At 43.1% G+C, this 13,767-nt stretch overlaps 1 protein-coding gene across 5 annotated transcripts in view; it reads right to left on the reverse strand.

Moving 5' to 3' along the window:
- Window positions 1-13,767, reverse strand: part of NADK (NAD kinase) — a 143,300-nt gene that overhangs the window by 43,538 nt on the left and 85,995 nt on the right. The window lies entirely within an intron of this gene.

The raw sequence follows: 13,767 nt of genomic DNA on the forward strand, positions 1-13,767 counted from the left end.
TTAGGTGTCCCTGTTAACTCATAATCTGCCAGAACACTGAAAAGTGGAATATTATTGGTGGCTATAAAACTCATTTAGTTCCTTTGACTTTACAGAAGGTAGGTAAACAAAAAACTGAGTCCACCGTACAGCTTCACTGGTTGCGCCTTCACTTCCTCCAACAACCTTGAGCAGTGGCAGCTCAGCGACGTGATTTGTCTTATGAAAAAGTCGACATATCTGTCTGGAAAGTAGATTCTAGACATCTCCTCAATGTAATAGGCAAGTCAAAACTTCAGATAAAAAAAGCATGAGGAAAAAAAGGACACGAGCAAAATCTGCTTTGCAATTAAAGAAGACAGGCAGCAAGTGAATGATACAAGATGTGTGTGTGATGGGCTAAGTGTGCTCAGCCTTGCTTGGTCTAATGGACTTATAATGTGGAATGTTCGGAAGAAAGGTTTCAGGAGCCAATCAGAATGCGAGGAACAGTCAGCGAACCACTTTTGTAGCTGAAACATCTGGTTAAGTCAGATTACACTGAAGACTACTAGATGTATACAAATATAAAAAAAAAAAAAAAAAAAAAAACTTTACAAAAACACTGAAGGGCAATGAAAACCTATATTATAATGGAATATATAAAAGAGCAAACAAAAAACAGAAATTAAAATAAATTAGGGATGTGCAAATTAACTTTTAATTAATTGATTAATCTTTTATTTGTTTTGATCGATCAAAATATTTTTGATCGATTAAAATTCTTTTGATCAGGACTCGCCTCTTCGCCGGCTTCTGGGCCTTCAGGGAGTTCAGTCGGAGATCCAGTAACGTCACAGACACCGGCGGGGCTTGCCGTGTCCATCTGAAGGGCTCCTTTGCTGTGCCTTCATATCTGCATGCCGGCGGGACCTCACTATCTGCCACACGCAAGGGCTGTTACACTTCCCTCTATCACTTCCCTCCATCAACCTGGGATTCTACAACCATCCACTGGGAGTTGTGATAGTTCCCTTCATGGGACATCTACATGCCAACGGACTGATGTTAACCCCTCCTCATCTGGATTCAGCAGTGGTATCGTTGTACACATTTTTATACCAGTATCATACTTAGCTACATGTTTTTATGACTGCTTTTGGTACCGTTTGGTATTACTCGCACCATTTTTACAGTTTATGTAGCTACATCGATTTTATCTCCAGTGCAATATTTATTTTGTTACCTACATGAAGACTATAAAAGTTTTAATGCTATTCCCATCGAGCGCTGCCTTTGTGTGTTTTTTGTATCCTGCTATCCATTTTTCCAGTGGTTGGTAGCTGCACTGGGAATCAGCCTGCAAGGAGATCAGCTAAAGTAGTTGGATCTGTATGTGCGTTATAATTAATCAAAATTAGCCGATTAATTGATTAAAATTTTTTTGAACAGTAACAGCCCTAAAATAAATGTATAAATGTAAACTAAACTTACTTCTTCCCCACAATTTAGTTAATGAAGACTTCAGACTACAAGCCATACCTAGCCTAAAATGGCTGTCTGTCTGAACAAGGGTCTGCGTTTAGCCCTGCAGTATAGAAATGCTGTAGCAAATATTTATAAAATGTACAGATGTGGGCATGAGTCCAATCTGCAGCACTTTATCCCGAATTTTCTATCTTCATAATGCATTCATCAGTACAAAAATTTTGGACCCCACAAGGATCTTTCACCAGAGACAAGAAGCATAAAATAGAATAATACAAATGCATTTAAATCTTATCCTCAATTGACCGGGAATAAAGAAGCAGCTGACATGCATTCAGTCGCAGACCTTGCTTGAGGATATGGAACTAGCCAATTACCTCTGCACCTAAAAATAAAAAAATAAAACCTGCAACCAATATGTATCCAATAAAAAAAAATAAAAAATAAAAGATGCAAATCATAATCTCTATTCAAACCTTTAGGCATTAATAAAAAAAAGGTAGATGATCAATTACCATAAACCTGAGTTGTGCTCGTGAATGCCCGCATTGTTTGAAATGCCGTGCTACTGGTAAATCAGATTTAGGGGCTCTAATAGAAGACATCTGTTGTGAAACATAGGTCATCTATAGGATGAATTCGCAGAAAAACGCAGAGCAAGCCAGAACAATTCTCCGTGTGGTGCGTGATTTTGTTCATCACACAGCTTCTTTTTTTTTTTGGTACAAACTTTATTGTGCGTTTTACAAAATGTACAGTTCATTCACTGCAATGGCAGGCAGCGTGATGGGCTGCCTAACCTTGCAGTGCGATTCTGCCCAAAGCGCCGGGACAAAATGCAGCTAGGCTGCTGTTCAGTGTAAATGGGACACATAGGAAGCAATTGTTTCCTGTGTCCCTGCTGTGACAGAAGTTTTACCATACGGCAAAACGTCCATTATTGCATATAGTGTGAAATTGAATTGGCCCTTAGATGGGCCAAATCCGATTTGAGGAGAGAGGGCAATAGAGAGTTAAAATGAAAATAAACTGAAGTAAAATGGATTGCACGCTGACACTTTAATGCCTAAAGTTTTAAATAGGGATTCATTTTTTTTTTTTTCTAATAGGATACATGTTGCTTATACTTTGTTTACATATTTTTATTGTGTTTATTTTTTCAGCAACTTGAGCTACAATAGGTCTTCGATTAGATCAGACTACATGAGCCAGCCTTCGCCCCCCACGAAGGCTGCCAGCGCCTTGAGGCGATTAAGTTCGCATTTGTTGCGCTATACAAGTTTCTCACTCACTCACGTGCATCAATGAGCCTAATGCCGCGTACACAAGATCGGTTTGTCTGATGGACCGTTTTCATCAGACGAACCGATCGTGTGTGGGCCCCATCGTTTTTTTATCCATCGGTGAAAAAAAATAGGAACTTGTTTTAAAATTATCTGATGGTTAAAAAACCGATAGAAAAAAAACGATCGTCTGTTGGCATGTCCATCGGTTAAAAATCAACGCATGCTCAGAATCAAGTCGACACATGCTCGGAAGCATTGAACTTAATTTTTCTCAGCACGTCGTTGTGTTTTACGTCACCGCGTTCTGACACGATCGTTTTAACTGATGGTGTGTAGGCAAGACTGATGAAAATCAGCTTCATCGGATATCTGATGAAAAAATCCATCAGACTGTTTTCATCGGATGAACCGATCGTGTGTACAGGGCATTAGCTTCTTTGGACCACTTTTGGTAGTTTATAACTACTGCAGGTCAGGAACATCCTGGTGCAGTTTTGGAGTTGCTTTGGTCCAGTTATCTAGCCATTACAATTTGGCCTCTGTCAAAGCCGCTCAGATCCTTACTCCATGTTTTCTGCTCTCAAAGACTTCAACTTGGGAAACAACATGTTCACTTTCTGCCCAATATATCCCACCCACTTTCAGGCCCCATTGCAACAAGATAATTATTTTTATTCACTTTACCTGCAAGATTTTATAATATATATATATATATTTATATATATATATATATATATTTATATATTACGCACACACAAAAAATTTCTAGGATTAAAGCAGCCGAAAAGGCTTCACTGCCAGGCTCCCCTACCTGGAATGGCGGTTGTTGCACCCGACTGTTGATCCGAAGATCAGCTGGGTTGCCAACATCGCAGGCTCCCTGGACAGGTAAGCGTCCATATAGTAAATTGTAATATTACATTTTTTTACACCTAGGCAGAAATCCGCTTTAAAGGTCGGCTTCTTCTTGAGCCGCTCCTGTGTTGCTTTGATGGTATGTTTTGGGTCAATGTCATGCTGGAAGAGCCATCCATGACCCATCTTCAGTGTCTGGCTGAGGGAAGAAGGTCCTGACCCAAGATTTTACAATACATAGCCCTGTTAATTGGCCCCTCAATGCAAAAAAGTCGGCCTGTACCTTTAGTAGAGAAACATCCTCAAAGCATAATGTTTCCACCTCCGTGCTCGACTGTAGGGATGGTGTTCTTGGGGTCATAGTCAGTATTTTTCTTCCTCGAAACACAGCTTGTCGAATTAATGCAAAAGAGCTCAATTATGGTCTCATCTGACTAATTCTTCTCTGAATCATTTAGATGTTCCTTGGGCAAACTTCAGATGGGCCTGTACATGTGCCTTCTTGAGGATGGGGGACCTTGCGAGTGCCACAGGATTTCAATCCATGGCGGCATATTGTGTTACCAATGGTTTGTTTGGTGACTGTGGTCCCAACTGCCTTGAGATCATTCACAAGCTCCTCCTGTGTCCTTCTGGGATGATCCCCTTTCTTATGATCATCCCTACCCCATGAAGCGAAATCTTGCATGGATCTCCAGAACAAGGGCAATTGATGGTAATTTTGTATTTCTTCCAATTGCGAATAATCACTCTAACAGTTGTCTCCTTCTCACCAAGCTTCTTGGTGATGGTCTTGTAGCCCATTCCAGCCTTGTGCAGGTCTACAATCTTGTCCCCGACATCCTTTGACAGCTTTTTTGGTCTTGCCCATGATGGTTTTACTCACTGGACTGAAACTCAATTGATAACATTTGAATCATGTGTTTTTTTTCATGGATTTTTGGTTGCTATTCTGTCTCTCTCATTTAAAATACACCTATGATAAAAATTATAGACCCTTAAATTTTTTGTTACAAAATCTACAGGGATCAAATATTTATTTTCCCCACTGTACATATACTTACACACACGTACAATCAAATAAAATAGAGAGTCAGGGCTTAAAAAGGGTGTGTATGCCAGCCTGAAACCCTGCCAACGTACTGACGTCTGTACAGCCACCTAGATTTCTCAAAAGCCTCAAAAGAGCAAATTTGTTTTGAGTAGCATTGCAAATCCAAATTCTTCTGCATGTTGAAGGAGTTTAGACTCCGATTCACTGTAGGCACACTCTGCCCATACTGAGCTACTCACCCCAAGGCTTGTACAGATATCTACCTATATCCATCTCTCTCTATTTATTTATATTTATGATCAGCAGCTAGTGACCTAGCATTTCTTCCAGCACCGGGGCCCTTGTGTGGAATCACAACCAGGATGCTATCTGCATGGGGTTTGCATGTTCTGTGTAGTCTCCCTCTAGGTAGATTATTATCCTCTCACACTCCAAAGACATGCTGGTAGGTTAATTGTCTCCTGTCTAAACTGGCCCTAGTATGTGTATTTATGAATGTGAGTTAGGAACCTTAGATTGTAAGCTCCTTGAGGGCGGGGACTGATATGAATGTACACATGTAAAGCACTTGTAAAATTGCCAGTGCTATATAAATACCTATAGTAAACAAACCGTTCCAATAGATGCATATGACACTTGTGAAATGTATCTTTTCCCCTCGGATACAGAAATATGGGAATAAGCCATGGGTAAGGCAAGCCATAGATGATTCGATTTTCTTACGTTACTAGGAAGAAAATTGATGATTCCCCTTATTCATTATTGATTGGTATTTATATATCAAACAATTTACACGGCACAGGGTTTTAAACCTTTAAGTTTTTTCACCTCAATGCATCCTATGCACCTTGCAGTGTCCGGCCCCCGAGCCCCCCGTTTTACTCACCTGAGCCCTGAATTACCATGGGCGCATCCCCACGTCGCTCTCTCCACGGGTTCTCAGCTCTTCATTGGATAGATTGGCTCCTGCTGCTGTCAACCAAATCCAATGATGCAGGCGCCGGGGCCAAGACATACATTCAGCGTCTATGGACGCCGAGAGTATGCCACAGGAGCGCGCCTGCAAGGTAACCCCCTCGGGAGAGAGCTTCCTAGAGGGAGTTATCTGATGCGGGGAGCAGCCTAGAGAGCCGTTGAGAAAGCCCAAAAAACAGAGTTTGGGGCCACTGTGCAAAACTAGCTGCACAGTGGAGGTAAGTATGATACCACCCTAAAAATGGACTATTAACAGCTTGCCTTTAATGTAAAAAAAAAAATTTACTCACTTCTATCTGGCTGTTACTAGACAGATAGTTCCTGGTCCTAGGTGGTTCAACTTCCTGTCCTAAGACCCCATTGCCTCCTGGGAAATTATGACACTCATTTCCCAGGAGTCTCTGGGCATTACTATGCCTAAAAATCACCCAGAATACACCTCTCCCTCAACCAGGAAGAAAAATGAACTGGGCTTCCCATGCCCACACATATGATGGATACGGCCACAACATGAGCTGGAGGATATAAGGCAGGGCTCGACAAAATCAGGGCGCCCGGTCGCAATTGCGACACGAAATAGTGACCTGGCACCCGGGGAAGCTTAGGCCTGCAAAAGGCTGCAAAGCCGCGGCCTCAATTTCTGGCCGGCGGACCCGCCACGGGATCCCCCGCCGGCGCAAGCTTCCTTCTGTGATCTGGCGCCATCTTGTGGTGGCCATTGGCATTACAATTAAAACAGCAATCCAGCAATTCTAATGCGTTTTTCACTGTGTTTTCACTGCCATCTCCTTCCCTCTAAGTAAAGCCCCCAAACATTATATATCATTTTTTATTCTAACACCCTAGACAATAAAATGGCGGTCGTTGCAATACTTTCTGTCACACCGTATTTGCGCAGCGGCCTTACAAGCACACTTTTTGGGGGGAAAAAAATACACTTTTTTAAATTAAAAAATAAGACAAGAGTAAAGTCAGCACATTTTTTTTTATATTGTGAAAGATAATGTTACACCAAGTAAATTGATACCCAACATGTCACGCTTCAAAATTGCGTCCGCTCGTGGAATGGCGACAAACATTTACCCATTAAAATCTCAATAGGTGACGATTAAAAAAATTCTACAGGTTGCATGTTTTGAGTTACAGAGGAGGTCTAGGGCTCGAATTTTTGCTCTCGCTCTACCAATCCCAGCGATACCTCACAAGTGTGGTTTGAATAACGTTTACATATGCGGGCGCTACTCACGTATGCGTTCGCTTCTGCGCGCGAGCTTGGCGGGACTGGGCGCTTTTTTTGGCTCCTAACTTTTTTAGCTGGCTCCTAGATTCCAAGCAAATTTGTCAAACCCTGATATAAGGCATGTGTTAGCAATGATTTCTGGAATGATTGGGGAGCCATCAATATGTTTTAGGGACTATTTAATGTGATTAATTTTAGCTTGCAAAAAAATAAATAAAAAAATGTATGCCCGGAACCCCGCTTTGAAAAAAATAAATAAAAAAAATTAGTACCTGGCCTCAAGTTGTTCACAATCTAAGGTTCCCACACACACAACTATTTTTTCTTTGTTTAGGAGCCAATTAAGCTTGCAATCCAAAGTCCAAAGAGCCGCTATACAGATACACACTTGCTAGGACCAGCTTAGTTGGAGGTCACCCATATAAACAGAGGGAGAACACAAACTCCTGACAGATGATGATCTTGATGGGAACTGAACCCAGGACGCCAGCGCTACTAATGTTGTGTCAATGAGAAGGATACATTTTTCTGTACACAAAGAATAACTATGTACTGTGTAAATGACTGCATTCATAACCGATATGACGGGATTATGGCACGATTCCGCCTTTGTGTGGTACAAAAGACTCCAGTTTTACCATTTAGTGTGCCTCAGCTGGCTTCACAGTTCCTGACACTCACTCATTTGAAATAATAAAATCATCTGCGCTGACATCTAGACAATATTTTATTACCATCGTATCAGAAATCATAATGAGATGAAGTTCATGTACCCACACTGAACATTTTAAAAACAACAGAACAGACCTGAAAACGCTTGGTAGCAGATTGCAGAGGCGACGCGCTTTTAGTTGCTGGCAGTTCTGATTAGTCAGACGGCATGAAAGAAAACACAACTTGTCCGAGAATTTTCTGACCTGTTTAACTGACTCTTGATTGGTCAGCACTGCGCTGATGAGATCATTTCCACACATCACTGGACTGCGCCACCACTGTGAGGGCAATTATTGTATCTCGTGTTTAGGTATCCTAGAATTGGTAATATATGGGAGGGATCTGATTGCCAGAGTTTTGAATGATGCTTTATCCAGCGACATATCTGCAATTTCGTGCACGCTGGGGTGGTCTGTGGACATGGGCTGTTCACGTCATAACTGCTCCTCTCTCCGTACAAGTCAGCAGGAACACAAAATGAAGCCAAATGAAGGTCAGAAGGCAGTCATGTGCACCAGTGAAGGAATTCTACATCAGGGCTTGACAAATTTGCTTTGAATCTCGGAGCCAGCTAAAAAAGTTAGGAGCCAATTCTTTTGCGGTGCTGTAAAAGTGGGTGTGGCTACATGCATCAGTGGGGGGGGCTTAACCACTTCCTATCCGGGCCATCGACAATTGACGGCCACAAGGTGGCTCTACAATGCCGGGATACTGTCAATTTATGGCCTCTGGCCTCCTGCCGCTGGGGAGCGCGCGCGTGCCCGCCGCGTCACTCAGGTGCCTTTGCACGTGCCTGGCGGCCGCGATGTCCGTCCGGTACCTGCGATCTGCAGTCACAGAGCCAGGGACATGGATTTCTGTGTGTAAACACAGAGATCCACGTCCTGTCAGGGAGAGGAGACCGATGACGTGTCCCTTGTACATAGGGACAACCATCGGTCACCTCCCCCAGTCAGTCCCCTCCCCCCACAGTAAGAATCACCTAGCAGGGAACACATTTAACCCCTTGATCGCCCTCTAGTGTTAACCACTTCCCTGCCAGTCACATTTATACAGTAATCAGTGCATATTTATAGCACTGTTCGCTGTATAAATGTAAATGGTCCCAAAAATTTGTCAAAAGTGTCCGATGTGGCTGCCGCAATATCACAGTCCTGACAAAAATCGCAGATCGCCGCCATTACTAGTAAAAAATAAATATTATTCTATCCCCTCTTTTGTAGGCGCTATAACGTTTGCACAAACCAATCACTATACAGTTATTGTGATTTTTTTTACCAAAGATATGTAGAAGAATACATATTGGCCTAAACTGAGGGAAAAAAATAGCTTTTAAAAAAAAAAAAAAATGGGATATTTATTATAGCAAAAAAAAAAATTATTTTTTTTCAAAATTTTTTTTTTGTTTATAGCGCAAAAAATAAAAACCCGCAGAGATGATCAAATACCACCAAAAGAAAGCTCTATTTGTGGGAAAAAAAGGACACCAATTTTGTTTGGAGCCACGTCGCACGACCGCGCAATTGTCATTCAAATCGTGACAGCACTAAAAGCTGAAATTTTGCGTGGGTAGGAAGGGGGTATATGTGCCCAGTAAGCAAGAGGTTAAGGGGCATGGTTAAACAACACACACAAAAGATTTCCTTCCAGCACTATTACTACCTCTATACCCCCTGGATACCACCCAGCACTCTAACCTATTTAAATCCCAAATACCACCTGCACTGTTACCATATTTACTCTAAATGCCTCATTGGGACCCCTCTACACTCCAAATACCCCCATAACTGACCTCACTACATCCCAGATACCCTCAGCACTGTGACCCCTCTAACACCCCCTTGATACCACCTGCGCCGTCACCTCTCTACCTCCCAGATACTGAGACCCTTCTATCCGTTTCTCCCAAACACTGTGATCCCTCTTCTAATTTACCCCCCCACACCCCAATACACCCTGCACTGTGACCTCTCCACCCATCCCCCCACGCGGTGACCCCTCTACCCATTACTTTCCTCCGATACCCCACGCAATGTGACCCCACTACCGATTTCCCCCATACCAACCACAATGTGCCTCCTGTCAGAACACAATACGACAGGGGGGAGAATCGCTGCACCAACATTGCTCGTGTTAGTATGGCAATCTCTTTCATTTTTTTTGAGCCCGCTTTGTTGAACAGAAGAAAACTTTAGGCCTTATACACACTAAACGTTATAAAAATCCCAGTAGCATTAGCTGTAGAATGAGTTTCACAGCGTTTTTGCAGTAGCGTTTTTCAGCAAAACTAAACTCCCACAAAAGCTTATGGCTCAAAAACGCTGAATAATCATATTCTTTAAGCTTTTGTCAGAGTTGGAGCATTTTTACAGCTGAAAAACTCCTCTTAAGGCAGGGGTGCCCAACCGCTGGCGCCCTCTGATGTGGCCCGCCACTTCTTGCTCTGAGATGGCGGGACGCAATTGCAAAATCCGATTTTTGATTTTTATCATATTTATTTTGATAAAATGCTTTTGGAGCAAAAATCTATCTAAAGATAGTTTTCTATTTAAGATACATTAATCATTTTGTTTATGGGTTATAAGAAGTGGAGCTTAGTTGTGTAGCACGAGTCTGTATATTCTGCAATATTTACATTTTTGGTAAACTCATTCAATGAATCCAAGCTCTGCAAGCGGAGAGAATATGCAGTGCATTGATGCAGTCACACGTCACAGTAATTATGAGATAAAACAGTTCAGGAATATTCCTTTATCCCATTGTTTTCCAGATCTATGTACATTACAAAGTGTGTGATTGAATCGGTTGCGATATCGTTGTTTTATTAACCTGACAGTTTTTTTATTCTAAATAGGAAACCTTCATATTTTTGCAAATATTAAAGATTCTAACTACCAGCAAGAATGAGTCCTTACATTTAAAGAGCAACTGTCATTTCAGATCCATCATGGCAGCGCCCATTAGCGGGAATCCACCTCACTGCCGCATCACCAGCCATCCCATTAAAGTGAAGGAGACGGTTGGTGAGCCAACAGCAGGTCAGAGGAGGAGCTGCTGAAGGACAGAGAAAACAGTTGCTCTATAACCCACTTGCTTACTGGGCACTTAAAACCCCCTTCCTGCCCATAGCAATTCGCAGCTTTCAGCGCTGTCACTTTTTAAATTACAATTGTGCAGTCATGCAACACGGTACCCAAATTACGGTATTTAATCACTGCTGGTTTTTTATTTTTTGCAAAAAAAATTATCGAAAAGTTAAAAAAAAAAAAAAAAAAACAGTTTCATAGTTTGTTATAAAATTTTGAAAACAGGTAATTTTTCTCCTTCATTGAAGTGTGCTGATGAGGCTGCACTGATAGGTGGAACCGATGATCACTGATGAGTGGCATTGATGGGTACTGGTAGGCGACACTGATTGGTGGCACGGATGAGGCACTGATGGGTGGCACTGGGGTCACTGATAGGTAGTACTGGCAGGTGGCACTTGTGGGCACAGATGAGGCAGCCAAAGCTCTCTGTGTGAAGGACTGATGTCCCTCTGACAGAAGCCGGTGATTACCGTATTTATCGGCGTATACCGCACACTTTTTTGCCCTGAAATTCAGGGCAAAATCGTGGGTGCGCGATATACCCTGATATGCGCTTCCCGTGCCGAGTTTGAACTACTGCGCCGGCATATACCGAGCGCAGTACACTCGTGTATAGTCAGGCAGGCTCGGCTCCTCTCGCAGTCACGTCCTGGACGTACAGGACGTGACCGCGAGAGGAGACGAGCCTGCCAGACTATACACAACTGTACTGCGCTCTGTATATGCCGGCGCAGTAGTTTAAACTCAGCGCGGGAAGCGGAGATCGAGCGGGGAGGACACCGCAGAAGGACGCCGGACCGGACGAGGACACCACCGTAGCCGCAGACGGACGCCGGACCCGACGAGGCCGCCGATGGACACCGCGCAAGACACAAAAACTGTAAGTACTAAAATCTTTTTTTCACAGGAATACGGGTCCACTTTAGAACGATAAATATGGTACCCATTTTCTGTTTACATCACGTGATCAGCTGGCATTGGCTGACAGCTGATCACGTGGTAAGGGGGGCCGGTTCAGAGCGCTCCCTGCGGGGAGACGTTGTGTTGACAGCGTCTCCCCGCAAACGAACCTTTACAACCCCTTTAACCTTCTGAATATAATCTCCCTGATAATTGTGTTGTGTTTGTGAACCACACTTCACAGTAGTAACATACAGACATGGCGGACACTTGTGCGGACCAGGAGTCACCCAGACAAAGCAGCAATCAGCTGCAGCTGAAAGGACCTCACATTTCATGTCACAGACAGAAGTTGCTCATGGACTCCTGTGACAAGACCATCTGACAAAAGGGACAAACCCGACGTGACATAATCTGCTGATCATTTATTTCTATTCCCTTCACTTTACAGGGAATACAGCAAGAGAAGAGAGAATCCACAGTGGGGAAAGGCAGACGAAGAAGTGTCGTCTATAATGTAGAAGAAGCCTTAAGCTGACCATAGATGCCAAAGATTCATTTTGTTTTTGATCGGCCAGATTCCTCGATCCCCACAAGTGACGTAGATGAGGAATCCTCCCCGCTGGGACATTGTATTCTGTATACACAGGGCTCAAGTCCTGTGGGAACGGAGTTCCTGCACTTTTTTTACAGCAGGAACGTAGTTCCCTTTGCAGGACTAGAGCAGGCGAGAGCAGTCGAGCCGCCCGAGCCAATCCTTCACTAAGCGGCGATGCCCAGCTCGAGTCACTGTCAGGGGCAGGTGAACCTTAGTAATCCTTTATGTTACTGGCCGCTTCCTGTATATGGATTCATCAGGTAGTGTGCGGGTATTCTGTCACTTCCTCGATACCGCAATGTCTCCTGGGAACAATGACAAAAGCTCCCAGGAGACATTGCGGCATCGAGGAAGTGATGGAATACCCGCACACTACCTGATGAATCCATATACAGGAAGCGGGCAGTAACATAAAGGATTACTAAGGTACAGTGGATCAAAAAAAACAAAAACATGCGGTTTAGTAATTATGCATATGAGCGTATCATTTTTTTTCTTTTGGTGGGGGAGTGGATCTTGGGTGGGAGTTCCCACACTTTTTTCCCCAGGACTTGACCCTTGTGTATACAACAATCGAGGGAACACTTCCAACACTCCTGTTCATAATAAGTCAGTCGGGATTGGCTTCTATCAAGCGGGAGCGGACACACATGGATCGAAATTTGGCCAGTCCCTGCTGAACCAGCCAAACTTCCAACATCTATGGCCAGCTTAAGGGCTCATCCACACTAGTTTGGTCTCCAAAGATTTGGCTCGCTCTTCAGAGAGCATTTGACAGGCAGTGAGGAGAATTGTATTGCCGCCTGTTTTTGAACCCCACAATAGCACACCGCAACCATGTGCATTAAACAACAGGGGGTATAATTCCTGTAACAGGAAATATAATCCATGTTGCAAAGCAAAGCGCCATGGTCACAGAATATCTACACTCCCAATCATTATGGCAAAAAGGGAGGTAAAAGTGTGGCTCAACAGCAGGGTTTTACCACCTCCCAACACTAGTGTGAACGAGAAAAAGATCCGTTTTGGGTGAACCAGCTCTTTAATGGTTTGTTTACAACTGATGCAGTTGAACTAATTTTTACATTCAGTACAAACACGTATATGCAAGGAAAATATATGTATTGCAATAAGTCTAGATTACATCATTGCTGTTCACATGCAGAATGGAGCGCGGTAAAAATAAAGGCAAAAAAAAGTCGCACTGCAACCTCACCACAAAGGCATGTAAACGTGTATGCAGAGCCGCACACTAAACATGGGAATTGCATTATAAACAAGCCCCAATATAAAAACACAGCTTTATGATCATTTAAAAAATAGAGGTAAACTAGAAACAAAGTTCACTGTTTCTTTTTACATACCAACAGAAGGATAGAAATGTTTAAAGTGGTTGTAAAGGCAGAAGTTTTTTTTTCATCATAATGCATTAAGGTAAAAAGCCTTCAATGTGCAGCAGCTCTCCTCAGGCCCCCTAATACTCACCTGAGCCCCATCTCGATCCAGCGATGTTGCATGAGAGACTCGGCTGTCTCCCTTCTCATTGGCTGAGAATGCAGCAAAGCGCCATTGGCTTCCGCTGCTGTCAAAGTCAGTGAGCCAATGAGGAG

Source organism: Rana temporaria, chromosome 10, assembly GCF_905171775.1.
Source record: "Rana temporaria chromosome 10, aRanTem1.1, whole genome shotgun sequence".
Lineage (NCBI taxonomy): Eukaryota > Metazoa > Chordata > Amphibia > Anura > Ranidae > Rana > Rana temporaria.